Genomic DNA, 25,012 nt, shown 5'->3' with positions numbered 1-25,012 from the left:
TAGCATGGGTATGTAGGATTCAGATATGGAGCGGTTGATTAGTATGGAAATATGATAAGATATGACATCAGCTGCTATCTTTAGGTATTCAGTGGGCAGGTTGTCGGCTGCTAGTTTTGTGGGTTTTAGTTTTGTCAGGAGTCTTTTTATGTAGGAGGTAGGTACCATGGAGAGAAAGAAGGCAGGGGGGATGGATTTGGATTGGGTGTGGGGGGAGTTGGTGTAGGGAAGTGTTTTTTGGTTAGAGATAGTTTCATAGTTTCATAGTAGTGTACTAGGCTATCTGCCCGGGGGCATTTATAAGCCTAGCCAACAGTGATGTGGCTTACGCCACCCCATACTATATAGTTGCGCCTCTCTAGTGGTGACATGTGGGACCCCATTATTTAGTAAACTATACCTCTGTCTAGTAGTGACACTGAGGTGACTCCCGGGGTAAACTTGCGATCTCCCATCCATGCATCGAGATTTTTCTTGAACAGTGCCAATGAAGGGCTCTGTCTCACATGAACTGGGATTTTGTTCCAGAGTATGGGTAACCTCTGTGTTATGAATCTATCCCTCCAGCATGTCCTATTCATATTTGTGCAGAGGTTGAAATCTTTAGCTCGCGTGGTTCTGGTGGATTTGGAATTTTTGAGATGGAGCATGTCCATCAATTCCTGGTTGGACATGGCCCTATATGTTAGGCACAAATCACCTCTGAGCAGGCGGTATGCTACTGAATAGAGCTGGAGTTTCTTTAATCTAGCTGGATAAGGCACATGTTTGAGACCTATGATCCTCTTGGTGAGGTACTTCTGGGGTCTTTCCAGTTGTTGCATGTGCTGGGTGAGATACATCCCAAATGGAGCATTATATTCAATCATGGGCCTGACAAGGGAGGAATATAGAGGTACAATGACCTCCTTTGATCTGGATGAGAATCCCTTCATGATGAGATGGGCAAGGTAGAATGTCTTTCTGACCACTTTGGCAACATGGTTGTCAAAGGAGAGGTCACTATCGACTTGAGTCCCCAGGTCTCTGATTACTTCTTCCGTATTCAGTGGGTTATTGTCTACGTGATAATTTGTGGGTACTTTGTTTTTCCCAAAGGGATGACTATACATTTTTGGCGTTAAGTTTGAGGCCATGATTCCGCACCAGTTGTCCATTTCAGTGAGACCTTTCTGTAGGATGTGTGTGTCAGCAGGTGAATCAACTATGGCACCCAGTTTGCAGTCATCTGCAAACTTTGTCAGCCATAATCCTCCCATATTTGCTTTCACATCTGAGAAGTAAATGCCGAATAAGAGTGGACCCAAGACTGAGCCCTGTGGGACACCACTCGTGACTGGTTTTGAGTCTGACATGGCTCCAGCAATTTTAACCTTATGGGTTCTGTTTTTTAGCCAGTTTGCTACCCATCTTGTGACATATGGATTTACATTTAGGCTGCTGAGCTTGTCAATGATGCCAGAGTGTGGTATCGTGTCAAAGGCCTTAGCCAAGTACAAGTAGGCAGTGTGGACAGCCTTGCCCTCGTCGATGGCACTAGTGACTGTCTCGAAGAAGTCAACCAGATTTAAGAGGCAGGATCTGCCTTTTACAAAACCGAACTGGGTGGGATCAAGGGTCTGCAGATCCCCAATGTTGCCATTTATGAATTCCATGATGATTCTTTCCATAGCCTTACAGACCAGGCTGGTTAAACTTATGGGGCGGTAGTTACCAGGGTCAGTAGAATTTCCCCCTTTGTGGAGTGGGACCACTGTTGCTGTGCGCCAGTGTTCAGGTACATATCCTGTAGTGAGGCTAAGATTGAATAGCGTTCTTAGGGGCGGGTTTAGTTCATCTTGAAGTTCACGTAACACGCAACCGGGATACCATCGGGTCCCATAGATGCTGTGTTTTTGCCTTGTTGAGTGCTGATTTCACCTGTATCTCTGTGATGACAGTTAGGTTACATTCAGCAGGGATAATTACTTCATCTTTGGGGGTGAGGGAGGGAGAAATTTGCACTGAACCTATCTGCCAGAATATTGGCAATGTCGGTAGGGTCAGTGAATTTTTTGTCATTGTGTACTAACTCAGAGCATATCTGAGAATTTCCTCCCAAGGTTCTGACATAATTGAAGAAGGCCTTGTGATTGTCTTTGGTATCCTTGGCAATCTTTTTCTCAAAGTTTGCTTTAGATGTTTTTATGAGAGAACGTAGTTTTTTACTTGTGCTGATCAGGGAAGCCTTTCCCTTGTGGGACTTGGCTTTGTCCTGCAGTAGCTTCCTTCTTTTGTTGTTCAGTTTGTTTATAGCCGGGGTCCACCAAACCGGGCATTTTCCCTTGGTGGAGAGGGTCTTGGTTTTAGTTGGGATTGCTTGATCCATGCATTCTTGGAGATGTCCGTAGAAGGCTTTTGTGAAGGATTCAGCATTTTGGGATGTGGTTTCCATTAACCCAGTAGGCTTAAAGGATATCATTTCTGACTTAAGGAGCGCAAAGTCAGCTTTAGAAAAGTTTTTCACTGTAGTCTTTTGTTCTGGGGGTGGGGGTGGGATATGTACATCCAACGTGATCAGTTTATGATCAGATCTTACTAGTGAGGGGTTTATATCCGGTGCGGAGCATTTGGACCCCATGTTTGTGATAATCAGGTCAAGTATATTATCTCTCCTCGTAGGAGAAGTGACCAGTTGCTCCATAGCATTTGAGTTTATGAATTCCAGGAATCTTTGGGCTAGGGTGTTAGGGCTAGAATAGTGGGCCCAGTCTATGTTGGGGTAGTTGAAGTCACCCAATATGATGGTGTTTGGTGTGACATTCATATCCTCCAGTGTTTTCAGGAATGCTTGATGGGATTCCTGGGATTGGGAGGGTGTTCTATAACATGCGACCAGTTGTATGGCAGTTTTGCCTATGGTGAGTAAAACTTGTATGGTTTCTGATGCTTCATGGGTAGCCACCAGTCGAGAGGTGTAGGTGTCCTTTATGAAAATGGACACTCCTCCTCCCTTTGTGGTTCGGCCTGGAACTTGAGGCCGAAACGCATGATATGAGGTATAGCCTGGTAACGCTGGAGTGCTCTCAGGAGCCTTGAACCAGGTTTCAGTTACTGCACAGACATCGATGCTCTCCATACTGAGAAGTGTTTCGAGTGCCTGCATCTTGAGATTTAGACTTCTGGCGTTGAGCAGCATTACCCTTAATTTTTTTCCATTTTTGTTTTTTATGGAGGTTGATTTGTCCTTTGAGCATTGCCTAAAAAAGGCACAATGGGGGTGGCAAGAGCCTTGGCCAGTATCTGGAAGCCCAGTGGTGACAGGTGCAAGCCGTCCCTTGCGAAGCAACGTGGCTTGTCCAGCATGTCATCCCAGGCTGACAGACATTGGATCCCCCTAGAATGACACCAGTGATTAAGCCAATTGTTAAAACTGATCATTTTGTCTTTGTACTGAGGCATCATTCTTGGTGAAGGCAGGATGCTGCTCAGGGTCAGGGTCATACCAGTCTGGGCTACATAATCGGAGAGCTCCTCAATGTCTCTTTTCATGTAGTCCAGGGAGGTACGTCTCAGGTCATTCACACCCACATGGACAATGACTGAATCATACTTGTACTTGCTTTGGAGTGACCTGAGTGCGTGTGTAATGTGGCGGATCCTAGCTCCCGATAGGCAGCTCACCGTTACCCTCTCCTTATTCAGCCTGGTAAGTGGAACGTCGGTGTGTCTGACTATAGAGTCACCTATTACTAATGTCTCTGGCATAGTGTTTTGCCTTAGGGGCTGTGATTGTGTGACACACCTGTTGCTTGAGGTATGTGTTGTAGGTGTTGCGTTTTGTGGGGGTGTATTTCTGGGTGTCTGCTTTGGAGGCCTCTGTTGTTTTGATAAGTTTTTTATAAGAGCCTCCGAGTATGTCTTTGTGTTCTTATGTGTTTGATTTGTAGTAGTGGTGGTTTTATGTGTGACTGGTTTTGCTTTGGGTGTGGGTACCATCTCCTCCTGTCTGGTCTTGGCAGTCCTGAGTTGAGAGAGTTCAGCCTCCAGTCTGGCTATATAGTTGCATCTCTCACAAGTATATGTGTTAGTAGGAAGGAGGAGAGGGTTGTCTGTGTACATGAGACAATTGTAACATTGTCTTAAGATTCCCAGATTAACCAGCTGAACAAGAGAGGATGCTAGATTGTATGGATTCTGTGAAGTGATTGTTGAATGAATCAGCAATACTACTGGTGGAGAGTGGGTTGGATGGCTGTGGGTTGCTTACTTTTCCTGGACAGAGAGAAGTGTTAATTGTGGACCAGAATTTCTTGGGGTTGCTTTGGGAAGAATTTAGGGTTGTTTGATAGAAAAGGGCTTTGTCTGCTTTTACTTGCTTTTTGACCTTGTTACGTAGTTCAAGGAAGAGTTGCCTATCTGACGGTTGCTTAGTTATGCACCAGCATTCCCATGTTTTATCCGTAGTTTTCATTAGTCTTCTGGTGGTGATTTGTAGCCAGGGGGAGCTCTTAGTTCTGATTTTGGTGTTTCTGAGGGGGGCATGGGAGTTATGGATGTTGAGAAAGGTGCTGTTAAAGAAATGGACTGTCTCGTCTAGATTGAGGTACCATAGAGGTGACCAGTTTATTTTCTGGAGTGACGAGGTGAAGTAGTTGGGGTTGAAGTTAACTTTGTTGCAAATAATTCTGTTGGTAATGGGTTTGCTATCATTTATGTGATGTCTTAGTAGGAAGGTTGGGGAATGGTAACTGAGGGAGTCAGGTAAACAGCCTGCCAGGTAGGTGCGAGGGACTTTGTTGACTAAGACCCAATCAAGAGTAGTGTAGTTATTAGGGTTTTTATTGCTCCTAGTAGGGGCTTGTATTAGCTGTGAGAAACCATAGAGATTTAGGTGGAGGGTTGTGTGGTTGCTGTTGCAGGATAGCCAGTTGATGTTAAAGTCTCAGAGGATGATAGTTTCTTGGGGTAGGGAGAGATTGGCCCAGTTTAGTAGGTTTTCAAGGGGAGGTATATTTTGGCCTGGTGGGAAATAGCACCCTATAATGTTGATTGCTTTCTTAGGGTTTAATCTGAGGGTGGTATAAAGGATGTCTTCCTTGTTGATCTGGGGACCTGATATGGGGAGGGTTTGGCTATTGAGGTTGTGTTAATACAACAGTGCCACACCTCCTCCTTTTCTGGATATTCTGTCTTACGGAGGATGTTATATCCTGGTGGGAGTATTTTAGACCAGTAATTTCACAGACAAAGGCTAAAGGTGGAGGTGTCTTAATATACATCAGTAGCAAGCATACCTCTAGGGTGGTCAAACAGGATGATGCACTGGAGTTCCTCCATGTGCAGATCATGATATACAAAATCTCATACCATATCCTAGCCAGTTATAGGTCACCCTCCATGTTCCAAGAAGCTCACAATGCATACTTGCACCTACTGGAGACACTTACCATACAAGCTAACACCCTACACATGGGAGACTTTAATTACCCCTCTGTAGATTGGGAATCTTACATGGCCTCATATCTACAAGCACAAAGATTCATGGACTGCATAAATACAAACACCTTTGTCCAAATACTGAATACATCCACTAGAGGCTGCAATATACTTGACATCATGCTAACAAATATGGGGAAATGCTACATCACCCAGTGCCCTGTCCTCCCTGGTAAGGTATAACCATAAAGCTGTCTCCTTCAAAATCAGAATCAACTCTGTAATCTCATTAAAACCAGTAACAGTTTGGAACTATTCCAAGGCAAATGGAACAAATTACCCGTTATTAAGTGATGGTTTGTCAAAATTAAGTGCCCCTCCATACCTTGAGAAAACACCAGCCTATGCTGAATTGCTCTCAGAAATTTTGTACAACCATTTTAATGGCTGAATAGAGGCTGCTGTACCTACCAGATGTAATCCCAGGACAAGTCCCAAAAACAAACCACGCTAGTGGCATCCACACTAAATAAACAACAAAAGAAAAAAAAATGAAAAAAATCAGGAAGGATAATTCCCATGAAGATAAAAACTTTCTCAGCAAAGTAAATAGTCAACCAAGACAGCTAATTAAGTCAATCAAACCCAGCTCTGAGGTTAAGATAGTCTCCCAGGTGGAATATAATCATAAGGGCATCTACAGCTATGTCAGAAACCTCAAGGGCAGCAAACAACAATGTGCTGAACTGGTGGTTAATGACATCACATTCATTAAGCCTGGTGATATAGTGAACCTGTTAGTGGACCAATTTAATTCCAACTTTGCCCCCTTCACACCCCCAACCGCCTCCCTAAATACCCTTGAGCATAACGCCCCCAATTATAAGTAAAGAGCATGTACTGGCTGCATTCACTAAAGCCAAGAACACAGCCTTCTGAAGAGTTTGAAATATGGCTTACCAGGACCCCTGAAATTATTCAACTATAGTCTTAAAACAAACTTTGTTTCACATGAATGATGGCCTGTGATGGTCATCCCCATTCATAACGGAGGACTTTCAACAGATCCAGGAAACTACAGACCCATTAGACTGATTAGTCTTATTTGCAAAGCCATGGAAAGAATTATCAAGGAATTTATCAACAAAGACATAGGAGACCTCCAGACACTGGATCCATCCCAGTTTGGCTTTGTCATTGGAAGGCCATGCCTACTGAATCTGGTGGACCTCTTTGAAAAAGTCACTAAGGCAATGGATTTGGGGAATACAGTGAATACTGCCTACTTAGATCTGGCTAAAGCATTTGATACAATACTCAACTCGAGCATCGTCAACAAACTTATAGAACTACATATAAACCCCTTCATAACATGCTGGATAGCTAGATGGCTCACTGATAGGACCTAGGAGGTTAGAATCAGTGAAGTCACCTGCATAAAGAGGTCTGTCACCAGTGGAGTCCCCCAGTACTCGGTGCTAGGCCCACTCCTCTTTGGCTTCTAATTCTTGAATGTCAAAGCCAATGCCAAAGGCCACTGGCAAACCAAGTTTGCAGATGATTGCAAACTGAGAGCAGTCATTGAATCCCCCCAAGATAAGAACACCCTTCAGGAGGGTCTAATACAGATAGACAGACCAATCAAGCCAAAGCTATGGCTTAAAACTCAATACCAAGAAATGCATTATAGTACCTTTTTAGAAAGTCTGCCCACCCTGTGTGACTACATCATCAATAAAACACCCTTAAAAGTTGATTCACTAGTCAGGGGTCTGGGAACTAATGTAGCTTTCAATGGAATGTGTTCAAGGTAGTAAGAAAATTCTTCTATTTTGCTCAACCTATAAGCAAGGGCATTGCATCTAACTCCATAGAGGTCATCATACCACTGTACTCAACCCTTATCAGACCCATCATTGAGTATAATGCCCCTTGTGTACCTGACCAGACATAGGCAGCACCTGGAACTTCCACATAGTTTCCTTAGAAAAAGAATACAAGCAGTAAACAAAATGACTTGCACTGATTGTCTCAAAGCCCTGTATCTTTATTTGGTATCATGCAGACTTCTGAGAGGTGATATTTACCTATCATACAAGGCATCCCTGGACCCTGTGTTTTGGTGAACCTTTTGCACATCCACAAAACAAACAGCATCACAACTACTAGAATAAAATACTTAAATTTTGCTTGCAACATAAACTGGACATGTTGAAGAGAATAGGCTTCTCACTCATGTGAAGTGGAGTTCCTCCTTATCCCTTTTGAAGCCCAACTTGGACCATTGGATGGGTAATTGGAAATTCAGCCCCTGGTCTGGCTCTTATTTCTCTGATGAACAGAGAATTCAACATATCAGCCCCTATAAATTAAATATAAATCACATTTGTGGATCACATCTGGGTTGCACAGCTAGGCTTATAAGGGCACTAGTGGTTGTTAATCTAGTAGACACCTATAAACCTATATGTTGGTTAGATAGATATCTCTCTCAATGGATAGCCTACCTTTGGAATAAACTCCCATTTCATATCAAAACATAGTTTCTTCATTATCTTTAAAACCAGACAAACTGATCATTTACCATAAATTTGCACTGGGTCTTAAACCCTCAGTTTCTTATGGACAAGAGAAGTAGATAAACTGCACTGTTTAGGCATTGTGGACTTCTAGAGTGATTGTGCAGTACATATTTATAAACCTATAATAAAATATTGCATAGATGATCATTATTTCCAACTTCTTGTAACTGTTTTATGCACTTGACAATTTGGAGGGGTATTATGTGTATTTAAAAGTTTTATATTGGAATAAGGGAATCAAGATTGCTAAAGGATCATTAGGATTAAGGAGCACATTTTATGGCAGTAGTGTGCAGGACTTTAATCTTTATGTACTGTGGCTTCCTTCTCATATATCTTGAGAAAGAGATAGGAACATGAAGGCCTGAAGAATGAGAGATTGATAGTAACTTTGGGAAATAAGTGAAGTCCTCATTGGATGCTGGTGACAAAAATGGGGTGAAAGTGATTTTGTTTTTGAAATTATGAAAATGAAGATATGGGACAACCCAAAACTGAAGACATCTGAATGGGAGAAAATAGAAAGGAAGAGGTGTTACAAAAGGTAGACTTTGTGAAGAAGGGGGTTTGGGGTGATATTTTGGACTTTCTACACTGGGTGTACTTTAAGTGAAGGTCCACTTTTACTGTAGGAGAATGGTTAAAATTTGAACAGCTCAAGATTGTTATGAAAGGGGATTATTAAAGGATTGTGCTCCAAATAGTATTCTAGAGAGTAAAATCATGTTAAAAGTTATTGAAAAGCAAGGCATGAAGTGTGAAACTTTGTATAGAAAGGTAACGTTCCAACAATCTTACTATCATATGGAGAATGCTAGCATAAGACAGAGTATGACAGAAAATATATATTTGTTAAAAAACAGAAATAACAGAGGCTGTGTGAAGGATAGCTAAAATGAGTTAACAATTGGGTGAGGTTAAATACATTTAATGGCTACACAAATGATATAGAACCCCTTAACAGCTGTGTAACTATTGGAGAATAGGAGAGGGAAATGTTGGAGAGAAAATAAATGTGAAACAGGATATCTGCACATGTTTTGTCAATGTGAGGTACAATAGTAACATGTATATGATAGAATGTGTTGGAAAGTAGGAAGATGATTTCCAAAGACAAGTACATAAGGAATGGAAATTCATTTTTGTTGCCGGAGGGGATCTACAACAACATATATAGTGAGAAAGAAGGCAGAACTGTTACTAATGATGGACTGGCTGAGGAACCTCCCAGCAAAGGTGTGGAAGGATGAAATAAGATGGCATAGCATGTTAAGATTGAGTAACTTGAAAACTTTACAAGGGTGGTGGTGATGCAAATGGGTAGAAAACAGAAGCAAAGTATTAAGAGAAATTGACTAATATGGGAGGAAATAGTTAAAAAAAGGATAAATAGGAGATTTTGGGTACTGAAGAAAATGAAACATTGTGTGTATAGGGTGACACAAGTGGAACGGGTTGTCATATAAAGTCCTTTTTTATAGGTTAAGAGGGTGTTACAAGGCTATAGGCCCAAGAGACATTTTAATCCTATAAATGCTTACCCCAAATTTACCAAAATATTGCTGACATGTGTCATGCTTCAATACCCCAAGGAATTTTACAGTTATGGTGTAGGCTTGTCTATATCAAGGTTTCACAGACCAGCATTGCCCATTAGGGATGTGGGTGCCAGCTCAGGGATAAATTTGTGATTGCCCATTCATTGGTCTAAGTTATATTTGAAAAGGGTTAGAGATGAGCTTTGATTCACATGGATGGGAAGTCTGTTACAGAGAAGGGGTAATCTTTGACACACATACCTGCCCATCCCACACGTCTTACTTTTATAACATACAATATTTAGATCCTTACAATGGGTATATCTGATACTGTTTTGTGGATGTTCTACAAATCCATCAGTCAGGGTGTGGCACCTGTGCCCTGGCCCATCAATCAAGGAACCTGAATCCTCAGAACTAACATCAGTGAGGGGTGTCCATATAGGAAAAGGATAATAAATGCACACACAGTAAAGTACAATTTCCCTTAAGAGCTCACAGAGATCACAATCAATCTGGGACTGGTTTCTCCCTTGCTCTCCAGGTCCCCAATAAGACTCCCCACTGGCACAGCTACAGGGCCCAGATCTCAGCCTAGTGAGCAAGCTAAAACATCCATCACCCTCTCTGTCCAACCAGTGCTTTGTGTCCCTGCCCAAGTAGCTGACACACACACATGCTTTGAGATAAGAGTTTATACAACCACACAGACACTCCTGGGGAAAGCTGGCACAGGTTCTCCAGCTGTGCCCCCTTTCTGCCCAGTCCAAAAGGTTGTACCAGCTGCCACCACCCACTAATATCAGTTGCTGACAGACCCTTCTGAAAGGGTGTCCAATTATTATCCAAATAGTAAGTGTGACTGAACAGTCAAGGCTGATTAGAGTAACTTGGTATAGTATCAGTATATACATGCCATGTACTCTAGAGCTTAAATTAGCTGTACATAAAACAGCCACAATTGAAAGGTTTAAAATTATTTAATAAATAATAAAAACACAAGACAATAATTCTTACTACACAGTGCTAGTCAAAAGTTCAGAGATCACAGAGAAATACTTAAAATAATACAGTAGAAAAGTTCTACTATCAACACAGAAAAGCACTTAGTCTAATCTTTCTAATTCCTAACTTTTTCTAAGAGAAAACACAGTACTAAATAACTTGCATATAGAGCAGGCAGAGTGGTGAGTTGAATATTCTCAAGACAAATGCTCTGAGCTCTCTGATTCTCTCTCTTTAAATTGATAACACAGAGCTGCTTCACATGGCATAATTCTTCACACTTCTCTGGGGTTCCCAGGCTAACAGAAACTACATTTCCATTCTTTACAACCGGTCAGAAACCAGAGCAATAAAGGACATTTATACATGCAAATTCTAGCCATTAACTCTGGTCTTAAAACAATAGGCAGGATGCCTCCCTCTAGACATATCGGCTCTGAATTTTGATATCAAAGACAGTAATAAAATGCTTGACTTAGCTTTATTACAGCAGAGTGCACTTTTGTTACATTTTTGCAGTTCAATATACAATGCAGTCTTTTCACATTTAAGAGAACAAGCCTGTGGCTTACATTAATATTTACAAAAGACAGAATTATATACAGAATTCTATCTGTCTAGGCTGGCAGCCTTTACCTATCTTCACACAGGGATTAGAAGATGCCTTGTAGGCTATGCATAGACTGCATCAGGGAAGTCTGTAGGAGACTGATTACAGGGATAGGGCTTTGAATTGATCCACATAATACTTGTCATTTGCCCTGTATTCTTTTTGTGAGGAACCTCTGTGGTCTCTCAATCTGTTTCAAATGCCTGGTCAGGTACATGCTGAAGGGTGAGTTATACTCAATGAATTGTCTGATGAGAGCTGTGTACAGTGGAAAAATGACCTCCTTGGATCTGGGTGCCATGCTCTTACTTGTAATTTGTGCAACACAGAATAATTTTCTCACCACAGTAGATGTGGTCCAAGGAGAGTTTACAGTATACATGCTTTTCCAGATCCTTAACCACTGAGTCTATTTTAGGGATATATTATCAATGTTGTAATTTCCAGGAGTGGCTGTCTTTCCAAAGGGTGCTATTTTGCATTTTTTTCTTATTGTGTTTTAGTCCATGGCTCTGGCACCATTTTTTTGTCTGCATCAGGTCCCCTTCAAGAGTCTCTTTGTCTTTATGAGATTCAATGACCATACCTAGTTTGCAGTCATCAGCAAACTTGTCAGCCAGAGCTCCCTGACATCTGTCTTGACTTCATAGAAGTAGATGTCAAAAAAACAGCAATGCCTGTGGGATTCCACTAGTGACTGGCCTCTTTGTGGTGGTAGATTCACCTTTCCTAGCTTCTTGTGTCCAATCAGTGACTCAGCTGATTATATGCTGGGTGCCATATAGGTTTCAACCTACTTTTGTAAATTTATCTAAAATGTCTGAGTGAAGTGTTGTGTCAAATGCCATAGCCAAGTTAAGTTACGTAGTGTGCACTGGTTTGCTCTCATAGGTTCATAGGTGTGTACTAGGCTAATGGTTCTGGAGTCTTTACAAGCCTAGCCTATAGGATTACCCTGGCATTGTGCCACCCGACCTTAGTTCCCAATACCTCTGTTGAGTAAAGCCACTGGAGTGATCCCTGGTGTGAATTTTCTATTTCCTAGCCACTCATCAAGATTTCTGTTGAAGAGGGCTAGTGAGGTGCTCTGCTTGACATGTATGGGAAGTCTATTCCATAGCATGGGCAGACTCTGAGTTATGAACCTGTCCCTCCAGCATGTTCTGTTGATTGTGGTAATGAGGTTGAGGTCTCTGGAGCATGTGGATGGAGGGACTGGGATTTCTTTACATGCAGCATTTCTTGAAGAGCTGGCTCAGACATGGCTTTGTAAGTCAAGCAGAGATTGCCTCTAAGTAGGTGATATGAGACAGAGAACAGTTGGAGTTTGTTGAGTCTGTCCATATAGGACAGATGTTTAAGGCCTAGGATCCTTTTTTGTGAGGTACTTTTGTGGCCTCTCCAGTTGTTGCAGGTTCTTAGTGAGGTACATGCCAAATGGGGCATTGTACTCAATGACTGACCTAATGAGGAAGAGTAGAGGGAGACAATGACCTCTTTCTTCCTGGATGTAAAACCCTTAGTAATGAGATGTGCCACATAGAAGGACTTTCTGACCACAGTGGCAATGTGGTGGTCAAAAGAGAGGCTGCTGTCAACCTGTGTTCCCATATCTCTTATAATGTCTTCTGTGTTCAGTGGACTACCATTGATGTGGTAATTTGTGGCAACCGGGATTTTCCCAAATGGGATGACGACATATTTTTTGGCATTGAGCTTAAGGCCATGGTTCTAACACCAGTCGTTGGTCTCAGTGAGGCCTTTCTGTAACCATAACTTTAGCTCCCTTCTTGAAGTAGTCTACCAGTTTAAGTAGGCATGACCTGCCTTTGACAAAACTGAACTGAGTATGGACTAGTGTATGCATGTTTCCTATATCATTGTTTACCATATCCATGCTAATTCTTTCCATGGCTTTGCATATGAGACTAGTCAAACCTATGAATCTGTAGTTCCTCGGATCCATAGAAGGCCACTCTTTGTGTACAGGGATAACCCTTGCAGTCATCCGTTCATTAGGCACAAAGACTGTCTGGATGCAGTGGTTAAATAGAGATTCGAGTGGACCTAGCAATTCATGCTTCATGATATTCCAGAGGCATACTGGGATATTATCAGGGCAGTGTTCTTGGTCTTAAAAAAACAGGATGAGGACCTGCTCCCAAGTGATAGTTTGTGAGGAGATGGTCATCGGTGGTATTTTCTGAGGAGTGATTGGGAGCGATGGGGGAAACAGGAGCTAAATTTATTAGTCATCATATCTGCTATATCCTCTGACTCTGTATCCTATGGCTCTACTATTAGGTTGTCACATTATTGGGTATTGCCTTTAAGGTTACAGACACAAGTGAAGAAAGCCTTATGCTTGTCCTTAGCTTGGGATGCTATTTTTATCTTGAATTTGGTAGACTTGATTAGTCCCCTGAGTTGCTTGTTCAAACTGATGATTTTTTTACCTTGCTGGGTAATGCCCTTCTGTTTTTTTGGACATGCTTTTCTTTCCTGCATTATACAACCTATTTATATTGGGACTCTTCCAGGGTAGCTTGCTTATTGAGGTTGCCCTATGTTTATTTTGGATAGCTACAGCTGTCTATATGCAGCTATTTACATGACTGTCTATGTTTTCGTGATTTTGGGGGGTATTTTATTATTTTTTCTTGGTTCTTATGAAACTGATACAAATTAAATTTACTTTTTGTTTTGAGAATGCTGTGTTTGCACTGTTGCACTTAACTGTATATTTTGTGATGGGACAGGATCTAATAGTGAAACAACAAAATCCTGAGGATTCATTAACAAGTCTTGCTAAAGCCTACATGATTGGAAGTCTTTGTGCAATGAGCAGCATTACTCATTGAACATGCACCATACAACTAGACAACCTTGCATGTCAAGCTTCACCTGTTCATGACCAAAACACCTGCTAACAGCCATGTTGAGGTGCAGCTAGGCACACACACTATATAAATACCAGATATTAAATAAGTTTAATGTCAGTGAGTACATACAGATGACATGATGCCAGCAAGGGCATACTGGAATGCATAAATAAAAGGCAGGGGGAGCATAACAAGAATAAGAAACTAATTGTTACCTATAAATAGATTAATGCACACCCCCATCTTAATTAAGTAGAACTACATAAATAATCAGGGCCAGTCAAGGTCACACTTACATCACTTTAAAACTGAAATGTTGGCAGAAAGAGATGAGTGTGAATGTATCATACATTTTCTCTACATGAACAGGATGCTAAAATTGTAATTGTCACCATTAAACATTAATAGTTATAAGTCAAACATCTTTACTACATGGTCACCACATTTCAGAAAGAATTGAGAGGAACAGAGCTGCACTGTAATAAAATGAGGGAAGTTCATAAATCATAGGAACAGTTGACAAGGAAAGCTGATACAGTAGGGGATACTGCAATAATTGCAGGAATTGCATACTTGGAACTTCAATGACCTTGTCATGTATTTGAGAAAGTAAACAAATGCAATATATGACGAATAAATTAATTGATGTTTGAATAAACATACAGACCAAGCAACTTTAATTTTGCCTTTGCCTTATATGTATTAAGGAAACAAAAAATGAAATCATAATACCAAATTGCCAATATGTTAAAATGGAGACATATTGAGATGATTTATGCACACCTGTAAAAATCCTTCAAATAATACTAGTCCTTGTGGAAACAATAAGATGTAGCAACAACCTGCATTTTGTGAATGGTTGAAAGTGAGACTGTTAATACATCCCATGTACTTATCTAGTGCTATACAGAAAGTCCTGCCACATATACAGAACTGTCACTTTGAACAGCATATCAACAAAAAGTGTGGTGCAATACATAGTTACAGATGTCTAACTATAACAGATGGGAGATGTACGTAGTTGCAATATGAGGGACATGATCATGTGACATATGTTAACATGCAAGTTATTCAAAGCAAAAGTCATATGAAATCAATGCCTTGACATCTGGGTTGTGTGACTAGGAATGTTAGTATATGCCTATGGATATGATCTAGGTATTTGTGATAGGAAGACCACACATGGATAATTAGCTCATAGAAGACATACGCCAAAAACAATTACATGCCAGCAGTATTATATAATAATATCAATTACATGGGAACTGTTTCACCTGTCATTTCAAACTGACTGGAGTATAAAGCATTTTAGTAGTGTAATCATCATACTACGTGTGTCCTTCCTGCTGTAGCTGCCACATAATACACATGGAAATACAGGCTGTCAAAGTACACATCTGAATGCACTACAGCATCAAGTTGTAAATCACATTTTTCCATGAGATGAGCCTTGTTGAACACATTTGTAAACTATAAAATATATTTGTGATATCTGCATGAAAGAACACAACTGTAACTCACAAACAGATGCAACATTAACAACAATTAGTAATAACTGTTGAAACTTTATATTTCACGTACAACAGCCCAATACTGGCCTGCAACAATGTCAATATCCTCCATGTATTGGTCACTACTTCCAAATGCACAAAAGTTGTCAGAGCCAAGCTGCCTGAGGCTAATTCTATTAAGTTTTGACAAATAACAATAAATGACAATAACTATCTCATAACACTGATTACTTAATGTGCTTTGTGCTAAATGGCATATCATTATACTAGGCATGCTCATACAGAATTACAGCAATGGATGCATTAACATCACCTATCCACCACAAACTCATAAAAAAGTATCCCAACACAGGTCCAGTCACACTTTGTGACCACTTTGGATCATGACACACATCAAAAGCTGATGATTAAGCCATTCTTGCCTTTGACAACTATATTGTGAATAAAATATTAAGATGCATACATAAATGTTTCCATTAAGTCTTACAATAAATAGCATTCCTTTTGGGGAAACAAATTCTGCCTGTAAGCATTCTACAACATACTCAACAGTTACACCTTGCCAGACTAAAACATCTGCCTGAGGTCATACCTCATAGAGCTATATTTCATATACTAATGCCACAGAAATAATCAAATCTGATGTGTCGTGAAACATATAATTGAAGGGTTTACATCAGTAGTGTGTTGGAATGATTATGGTTCCCCTATAATGTTGTCTGAGGCCTCTAAAAACATTGGCCCAGTTAGTGTGCCATATCACCACTGTTTGTTTATCTGACTCCTGTCTACCATTATTGTTTGACAGATATACATTATTATATTCAAAACCCCACTTATCTAAATCCACACTCAAGAGACCTGTGCATTATCTGCTGTTGCAACAGGACACTTTAATGTACAGGTGTAAAAAGGACACATTTCTAGGACTGAACTAAGCAATGTTGTGAATGGTCATTTATCCCGTAAGATTTCTTTTGAGAGATCAAAAGGTTTTTGCCATTTATTGTTCACACCACGGTCAGTTAGCCATATCACTGCCGGTTGGATAAGCCACACTTATCAGTATTGTTTTGCACACATACATTATCAGACTTGACTGTGGTGGTGGTGCTGTGGTAGCATTGTCACCTCACAGTAAGACACTGTCCAGTTCGATTCTCAGGTAGAGCGTCTTCTGCGTGGAGACATTCGTGAATGGGCGTACCTTCTTTGAAGGTTGTGCGTCAGAGCTGGCAACTCAGCATGTAAAAGTCTACTGCCAATCATTAGCGGACTGGAGTTCCGCTGTGGCGACCCCTAACTGGGAAAAGCTGAAAGACACAACAACATTACCAGACTTGAATATCTGCCTAAGTCCACATGCTTTAGACGTCAGCACTAACTGCATACACCACAGGAGAAATCTTACCACACAGGTCACAGAAGACATATATGAATGAGATACCTTCATCAATGTGCTTCAAGGCCTATGTCTGGCCTACAAGGGATTGAAAGATTTTGAGGGAAGGATGGACAAGTAAATGATAACGCCTGGCAGAGTATGTGTCCTTGTGTAAATAATGGCTGCCCGGGTGTATTATGAGGACTGACACTCCTGGAGGAGGGTCTCTTCACCCCGAACGGGCATTATTTACACAAAAACACACACCCTGAAGGGCATTATTGTGCTTATTAAATGGACTATCTCTTCAATTGTTTTGTATTTGTTTTTTGTTTTTTTTAATTACTGTCACCTTGAACAAATTTTTTTTATATAAATATCATTGATGTAAAATAAGTATATATATATATATATATATATATATATATATATATATATATATATATAAAAGCAGAGTGAGCGCTTTCGTGATTATCACATTGCTCTTTCAGACAAACTAGTTATAAAGTCAAGCAACATTTATACACAAAATCAACCAATCAGCTGCCAAAGCAAAACAATCAGCATTTAAAAAGCCCTTGACAAAATAATAGTACAAGATACTGAAATGTCTAAACTATAAGATCCAAAAAGTAGATATAAACAGACCATATAACAATACAAATAAAAACATAAACTATTAATGTTTTAAGGGACATGCTTTCAAAAAAAGGTTTGAGTGTAAAAACCCCATTTAAACCTGGGGGTTGTTCTGCATTAAACAACAGAATACATTTTTGTTCAGGTGACTCAGTTCGGTTCACTAAATATCCACCCCTCATAGCTACATCTAAAATCTGAAGTACAAAAAATTTAAAACTATGTGTAGAACCATATTGGTTAATGTGTTGAGCTAGAGCATTGTTCTCTCTCTTATTCTTAGTATCTCTCTAATGCTCAAGAATTCTTTCCTTTGAAGATGTATTAGTCTTTCCTATATAGAAAGCATGACAAATCTGACAAAAAGTAAAATAACCAAGTAAAACGGGAACAGAATTGCTCTAAAAGGTCAACCAAAAAGAAGAAAAGTAGAGCAATATTCAACAGGCCACAACTCTGCTGTATCCACACAGATGAAGTTAATTAGAGCACTCCTCAATATTCACTTTATAGGAATAAAACCATTAACGCTGTCTATACCACAAATGCGTTTTCGTCTCACAGAGGCTTCCTCAGATGTAATGAAAATGCATACCTGTTACAATTCTTAACCTATATATCCTTTGCTTAATTAATGATGTAATCGAGTCTGTATTAGAACACTGAACATTAAAAATTTTGAGTATTCTAATATCGAACCCTATGACTCGAAAATTTAAAGCATCGAACATTCAGCACAGCAAATTTTTTCCTAGGGAAAAAACTCACTGTTCCAAAACATATACACACAACACAAGCACACCAATCAAACAGCAATCCACACACATACACCTAAACTCTTACAACTAACCCTATACTAAACTATACATACACCACTAACTAGCCACTTACCTTAACCCAAACCCTAACCCTAAGGTCCATCACTATCGCACAGTCACCTCACCCGCACCCTAACCCTAACTCACCTACCCCGCCCTAACCCTCATGTCCACACAATCGCACACTTACCTGAACCCGACCTGTATCTTTCCACCACAGCGCTGAAAATACCGAAGTAACAGAAATAGACAACCAAATTCTTTCCCTAGGAAATATTTCGGTTTTCTGTTTCTTCGATATTTTCAGCGTTCGCTGAAAATGGTTCAATATTAGAACACTCGAAATTTTGAACGTTCGGTGTTCTAATATAGACCCCTGTAATCCTATTGACAAATTTATTTAATACAATTACATATACTTAATAATCATACCTTTATATAAAACCATTCAAAATAAAATTCTTAACAACCTATCACTTCTTAATATGTAAATAAATACATAAAACATTCTCTAACCTCTTTCATTCCATAAATATATAAATATATTTAATTAATACATTCTAAAACATTCTAAAACACTTTATTCACGCATAAAAAACTCTGACCCAGTAGCACCATCTTGTGTTTAAAAATAAAAGTATACATATATTTACAAAGCAAGTAATCCAACATTTAATTATAGTTACTTCTAACGACAGTGTTTATAAAAATAATAAAAACAATACAATAACTGTATTGTAATAATACCAAAACTGTGTTTTATTTTTCTTTTATGCAAAAACACTATAGCTTTGCAGCCCTTAACTTTAAAAATGGGGCAAGTGATACTGCATCTTTCAAACTTGGAAATCTGGTAGCTTCCAATGATAGTTGATAGAGTAATTCTTTATATTCTATAGAGTCTCCCATGGACCTCCTCTTATATATTTTTGTACCACTTTCAATACAAAGAAACTAAATTTTCCTTCCTGACAACTTTGCTTTTGCCTGTAAAGTGCATTATTAGTGCATTTAGTCCTAATCTCATAGTTATGCTCATAGATTCTATTTTCAACTTTCTTTCCAATTTACCTACATGAAATACTTCACAATGGTGGCAAAGCCCTATATACACTATCCCACTGGTGTCACAGTTTGCATAGTGTCTACTACTGATCAATCTATCCCTACTACTGACTAGAATAGTGTCCCTTGTATGTATATATGGGCATTGAGAGCATTGTCCACATTTAAAATCCCCTACTTTGCCCTCTTTATACCTAGGACCATCTTTATTACCTTTAAAATAGCTTTTAAACTTTTACCTCTTCAGTATGTGCATTTTAATGGATTATCAAATAAGCCTTCAAGGTCCGAAATTTCACCAAATCTAGTCCATTCTTCCTCTAAAATGTTTTTTATCCTTACTGCATCACCATTGTAATCAGTCTCAAAATTTCCTTCACCTTCATTGTTAACTAATTTAACCTTTTCCGTACTTAATCCTGCTGTGTCACCCAAAATGGGCTTAAACCTATCCCGTCTCCCATCTCTAACCTCTTTTTCTATATTCTTTATAAAATCATTAGGGTAGCCTCTTTCTTTAAACATTTCACTCAATATTTTACATTCTTGTTCAAAATCACACTCTCTCGATGTCATACGACTACCCCTAAGGTATTGTCCCTTAACAATTACTTTTTTTTTGATGCAGGGGATGTGCACTGTTGTATGCTACATATGAATTTGAGAAAGTTTCTTTTCGGTAAATTTTCGAACTAAAGACACCTCCCCCCTTATCTTATAGAAACATCCAAATACTCCAGTTTATCTTTATTAATTTTGTAAGTAAAATTTAAAAAATCAGTTGACTCTGAAATATGCTTTAAAAATTCAAAAAACATACTTTCAGAGCCTATCCATAAAAAAACATGTCATCCAGGTAGCACTTGTACATTTTCCAACATTGTGCATATTTGGAGTTTATAATGTATTTGTCCTCTCAAAATGAAAGTATAATGTTGGCATATATATATAGGGGCACATCTTGGCCCCCATTGCTACTCCTTGTACTTGCTTAAAAAAACTCTCCTTCATAATGTATAAAATTATTTTTTAAAACCAATTCCATCAGAGTTAAAATAAGATAAAAGTCTCTATTATTAAATTTGCCACATTTAATTAACGCTTCCTCAAATCATTTAATATCTTTTTCATATGGTATTGATGGAAATAGATATACTATGTCAATAGTTATTAAAGTAATTCTCTCATCATATAACTCATTTTGTATACTGCGTAGTAGATCTCAGGAGTCTTTTACCACTCCTTGACCTCCCAGCGACATATCTTTAAGCTTATTATCCAACCATCTAGCCAAATGTGCTGTTACTGAGCCTTCAGAGGCCACAGTAGGCCTCATTGGTGAATTTTTAAATCTTTGTGCACCTTTGGAATACCAAAAATGGTTGGTATTCTTGTTTTTTCTACATATAAGGTTCATAGGTTCATAGGTTCATAGGTTGGTACTAGGCTATCAGCCCTATGGCCTATACAAGCCTAGCCATAACAATTCCCTGGCTATTTCTTCCCACATTATTTACTTTCCTGGACCCCTGTCTAGCAGGGCAACTGACGTAATCCCTGGGGTGAATTTCCTTTCTCCCATCCAATCATCAAGGTTCCTCTTGAAGAGGTCCAAAGAGGCACTCTGCTTGACATGTATGGGCAATCTATTCCAGAGTCTGGGGAGTCTCTGGGTCAGGAACCTATCCCTCCAGCATGTTTTGTTTATTGTGATGACAAGGTTTAGATCCCTGGAGCGTGTAGCTCTGAGGGATTGGGATTTCTTTAAGTGTAGCATGTCCAACAGCTCTGGGTTTGACATGGCCTTGTATGTTAAGCAGAGATCGCCTCTGAGTAGACGATATGCAACAGAGTATAGCTGGAGTTTTTTAAGGCGGTCAGTGTAGGGCACCTGCTTTAGGCCTGTGATTCTTTTAGTGAGGTATTTCTGAGGCCTTTCCAGTTGTTGCAGATGTCTTGAGAGGTACATACCAAATGGGGCGTTGTATTCTATAATGGGTCTAATGAGGGATGAGTCCAGTGGGACAATTACCTCCTTTTTTCTGGATGAAAAAAGTATTTAAAAGTTTCTATGGCTATTGAACCTTCCAACAATAAATCATTTCAAGTTACATACATTTTTCTATTCCCTATATTTATTTCACTAACTGAGACTCTAACATATCTACTTGTATTTTCTAATATGTCCATCATCTTTGCTTCATATACCATTTGATCCATAAACACAGTCCCCCACCCTTATCCGGTCTCATAACCTTTATGGAGGTGTCATCTCTCAGTTCTTTTTAGTATTTTGTTTTCTTCCATTGTTAAATTATAACCTATCCTGTTCTTTGGGAGTTCCAACCTTATTTTCTTCTCCATTATAACCTCAAAGTTTTTTAATTGTGGGTGCAAAGGTGGGATAAACATGCTTTTTCTTCTTAATTCTTCTGTGCTTCATAAATTTATATTCTGTCCTTTAAAGAAAAGCTCAAAATTTTTCTTCCTTAAAAATAATTTTAAATTTATCAACACTTTATCAATTTCTGCCTTCCTTTTTGGTACAAACTGAAAACCTTTTGATAATAATGAAAAATATATTTCATTTATTTCTTTGTTGCTATAATTATATATACTGTAACCTTTGTAGCTACATTTGCTACCTTTGAATGCAATGGCTTCCTCCATACTAGAAGGATCTATCTGTTCCACTGTTTGAACCTGCTGTTGTTGTTGTCCCCCCCGTAACCCCCATAATTGTAGTTTTTTGATAACTATTTTTTATCGTTTCCAATTTTCATAAAGGGGGATACTCAGAAGGATCATTTATATTCTCTAGCTGCTCGCCTACTATCTGCACACTTGCATCCGAAAAATGTTCCTATCTCCATTCTTCCTCATATACATTATTATTCCTATTTCTAAAAAACTCTCTAAGTTTTGGATAATTCATTTTATCTTTGTACTCTTTAACATCTCTCTCAATTTTTCTACTTTTCCTTTCATAAGCATTCCTTATTTTGCCTTCAATTGTATTTAGTGTATCATAGTATTTTCTTATACCATCCTCAATAGAGAATATAAGGTCATTTGTAATTATGTGATTAATTTCATCAATCCTACCATATATACCTTCCATATCCCTTTCATTTTCTCTCATTATAGCTTTAATTATTTCAAAACCACAATTGTCAAAAATTAATAATAAATCCTTGTGAAATTCAGTACCCTCTTTCACTTTGTTGGGGTACTTGTACACTCTTTAACCTTTTGGTACAATTTTTAAACTAAGACGTTCCTTTAGGTATGCATTCTCCATTTCCAAATTTTTATATTTAAACAGTAATTCATCCAACATTTTTACATTATGCTCATACGTTAAATTTCTGTCCCCCGCAGATACTGAGGACATTTTTTTTCTTTTCATTAAAACAGTATTTTAACTGCACTAAAGTCTTAAAGTCAGTTTTATACCTTTGCCCATACTCGTTCTGTCCATTAGGCATACTTATATCGTTGTTGTTGTGTAATACACCCTCCTGTACATTGTTTGTCTGGTTACTCCTGAAAACAGAAGGAAAACCATCACAAAAAACTCCTGTATCATTACTTTGTTTATATCCATTGCCATCGCCATTTTCTGTTGCTGAAGTAGCCTTTTTGTACCGTTTTCTCTTCTAGTTAGCATTTCCTGGTTTCCTGGTGGACATGACGATGCCGAAAGTAATGATTGACAAGTGGGCATCAACACCTCATAGTAGTAGACACTATGCAAACTGTGACACCAGTGGGATAGTGTATATAGGGCTTTGCCACCATTGTGAAGCATTTTATGTAGGTAAATAGGAAAGAAAGTTGAAAATAGAATCTATGAGCATAACTATGAGATTAGGACTAAATGCACTAATGATGCACTTTACAGGCAAAAGCAAAGTTGTCAGGAAGGAAAATTTAGTTTCTTTGTATTGGAAGTGGTACAAAAAGATATAAGAGGAGACTTCTACAGAATGCAAAGAATTACTCTGGCAACTATCATTGGAAGCTACCAGATTTCCAGGTTTGAATGATGCAGTATTACTTGCCCCAGTTTTAAAGTTAAGGGCTGCAAAGCTATAGTGTTTTTGCATAACAGAATAATAAAACACAGTTTTGGTATTATTACAATACAGTTATTTTATTGTTTTTAATATTTTTATAAGCACTGTTGTTAGAAGTAACTATAATTAAATTTTGGATTACTTGCTTTGCAAATATATGTATAATTTTATTTTTAAACACAAGATGGTGATACTGGGTCAGAGTTTTTTATGTGTGAATAAAGTGTTTTAGAATGTTATAGAATGTATTAATTAAATATATTTATGGAATGAAAGAGGTTAGAGAATGTTTTATGTATTTATTTACATATTAAGAAGTGATAGGTTGTTAAGAATTTTATTTTTAAAGGTTTTATATAAAGGAACGATTATTAAGTATACGTAATTGTATTTAATACATTTGCCAATAGGATTAGAGCATTAATTAAGCAAAGGATATATAGGTTAAGAATTGTAACAGGTATGCATTTTCATTTCATCTGAGGAAGCCTCTATGAGACGAAAACTCATTTGAGGTGTAGACAGCATTAGTGGTTTTATTCCTATAAAGTGAATATTGAGGAGTGTTCTAATAAACTTTGTGTGGCTGGAGCAGAGTTGTGGCTTGTTGAAAAAAGTAAAATAAACAATCTTGGTAGTCTTACCCCTGCAGTACCAGTCTATAATCAATTCCACAACTTTTGGCTGCAGAACGTGGAATGAAGCTCCAAAGGTGGTGGTATTTTCATATACATAAAGGATGCACACACCTCCAAAGTAGTAGACCAACATTATGCATTATAGATCCTGCAGGTGTAGCTGGCATTGGGTAAGACAGTGGTTCAGGTTGTAGCCTGCTATAGGTCCCCATACATGTCCCAAGACTCACACTCCATGTCCATAAAAACCCTGGAGAATATTAGTGTCCAACCTAACACTATCATACTGGTCGACTTCAACTACTCCAACATTAAGTGGGAAAGCTACCCATTTACCAATGCACATGGCCCACACATTGACCTGGTCCTTCCTAACATGGGCAACTATTGCTCTACACCAATAGTCAACACCTCCCTTGTTATATCTGAACACAAATTAATCACCTTTGGAAATCCACAGCCCTCCTAACCCCAATGCACAGGTAACCACCATGAAAAGCCATTCCAAAGCTAACTATGGCCACATAAAATCAGAGGTGGCTAACCTCACGGCAGCCATGCAAACGGAGACTAGTTGCATGACAACTGACTCAGACAACAATGCACTATGAACATGTACACAAATGTATGGATACCACCTTGCCCAATACAACCAAGATGCTCACCTCCAAAAAAAGGAAGCTGATCTGGTGGTCCCCTGCCATAAAGAAACTGTACAAAAGAAGGAGGGAACTAATATGGAATAAGGTGAAGTCCCAATGCAGGAAATAAACCCTTATCAGTTTCAATGAATAGTTGAGATCCCTTATCAAATACTACAAAGTTAGCTGTGAGAACAGAATT

The sequence above is a fragment of the Protopterus annectens genome, chromosome 1.part2 (genome assembly GCF_019279795.1).
Source record: "Protopterus annectens isolate FY-2018-M chromosome 1.part2, PAN1.0, whole genome shotgun sequence".
NCBI lineage: Eukaryota > Metazoa > Chordata > Ceratodontiformes > Protopteridae > Protopterus > Protopterus annectens.
The sequence above is the reverse complement of the archived record's forward strand: the minus strand, read 5'-3'. Positions refer to the sequence as shown.